The sequence below is a fragment of the Lipotes vexillifer genome, unplaced genomic scaffold (genome assembly GCF_000442215.2).
Source record: "Lipotes vexillifer unplaced genomic scaffold, Lipotes_vexillifer_v1.1 scaffold317, whole genome shotgun sequence".
In the NCBI taxonomy this organism is placed as follows: Eukaryota; Metazoa; Chordata; class Mammalia; order Artiodactyla; family Lipotidae; genus Lipotes; species Lipotes vexillifer.
The window spans coordinates 2,065,563-2,067,521 of NW_006782029.1; the positions used below are offsets into that span (position 1 = coordinate 2,065,563).

Below are 1,959 nucleotides of genomic sequence, written 5' to 3' on the forward strand. Positions count from 1 at the left end.
TCTTTCCCTTCATTTCTATGGTCTGGATTCTAAAACTAACCAAATCAGTCTAGGATCAGAACCACAAATAAGATCTTTCAGATATTTTCAAAGGAGAGGAGTTTAGAGTCCTGTAAAGACAAAATACAGTAAGCCTGGAATTTTCTAAATTAAAGCAAATAAAATCCTACAATAATAACAAGTTAAGATGTATGTGTAATACAAATATGTCCTCGAAAATCAGGGGGAAACTCTGTAAAGCCTCTTGCCAATGTCAGGAAACTAGGTATTGTCTAACAAATCCCCCTAGTAATTTTAAATAAAAATAAATATCGCTCACATCTTGGACTTCCAATATGACAATTTCTGAAGTAATAAACTTAAATTGCCAACAGAAATATCATGTTGTGTAGAAACCAGGATGTTAAGAGCATGCAAATGAGTCCCGCACACAGCAATTGAGCACACCACTAGATAAATGCCCTTTAATCAGTGTGGGTAAACAAGAGAAAAATGATATATGCCAACACTGAAATCCTGTTTCTGAAGACAGGCCCAGACAAAACATCTGGTTTTCATAGTCATTTCTGTTTCTACCTATTAGTATACTGCTATCTTGTGACAAATCTTCCCAGGTCTGCTTCTGTTAAAGAAAGATCACTCAAGAAAAAATAGTCACAGTGCATCACATTTCATGTTTCCTGTAACTCATCTCATCTAAACTCAAACAACGGAAACTTTAGTCTGTGTCTTACAGACAAAAAACAACAACGAACACACAAAAAGGACAAATTTCTACATAACTACCCCAGAATCATGACAAATACAGTGTTTAAAGAGATTTTACTGTATTATAGGAATTAATTTTCTCAAGTGCTTTGTGATGGGAAAGAGAACCGCCTCTCTGAATACAGTTGGTTTCCATGGCTTCTGGTATTTTCTTTAACCCCAGTCTTAGTGTGGGCCTACTATACGCAAGGGACTCTGGAAGGATGTGAGGATTATAAATCGATCAGTATCTGCACAGAGTTCAGAAATGCGCAGGGAGAGTCAGAAATGTACACAAATAAATTATAAGGCAAAATTATGAAGCATCTATGGGAACAAAGTCTGTCTGCAATCTAGCACTCCTCATCCCACTGCTTCTTTTTTAAAAATTAGATACTCAAACTGTATGAAAAAGATACTCAGATCACGAAATGAACCTAAAAACAAATTATAAAGTCAGATTTCTTGCTTTTCTGATTAAGTACTCACTCTACTGAGTAGGGTAAAGGAAGCCCTGTCAACATGTTAACAAAACTCCTTGAAGGAAGGGGCCTACCAATTCCTGCTTCTTCTCTTGTTATCCAGGAAGCTGTGGAGGCATTAATTAGTCCTTGACCTTGCTCTCTGTTTCCAAAATGTGGGGACTTCCCTTTAGCTTTTTCCTACCCTTTTCAAAAAATACATTAATTATCTTTAAGTTCCATTTTGAGACCTGGATTTCACAGAAAGGATACAAACACCACAACCAAAACTTTAATCTCTTACTTCAGAACCTCAAAATATTTTAAAATTTTGCTGCTACATAATCCATGGACATCATTGCACAACTGAGAATATCCACAGTCTCAGCAAATTGGCAAAAAGAGCACTGGAAAGACAACGATCTCAACTGGCTTCTTAAACTTGAGTTAAAAAAAGAAAGTAATATGAAAAAATGTAAAGGAACATGAACAAATCAAATGCTGAGCTTCTAAGAACAAAGACTGTCATGCCAGGAAACCTATTTACAAGGAGGCTATAAACTGAAGGTTAAAGCTAACCCTCTTGCTGCTGTTCAGACCACATCTGAAGGTGGGTGCAGGGAAGTAGTCATGCTTGAGCCTAGACACCTGCCTGAACTCCCAGGTTTTATGAGATTACACCTAGTCTTAGTATTCTGTGGAGTTAGCTGTGACTAAATCTCTTTAAAAATGCACTTTCTCGCTCTTTCCC

At 36.9% G+C, this 1,959-nt stretch overlaps 1 protein-coding gene across 2 annotated transcripts in view; it reads right to left on the reverse strand.

Annotated features, from left to right (window-relative positions):
- Positions 1–1,959, reverse strand: part of FOCAD (focadhesin) — a 294,494-nt gene that overhangs the window by 92,727 nt on the left and 199,808 nt on the right. The window lies entirely within an intron of this gene.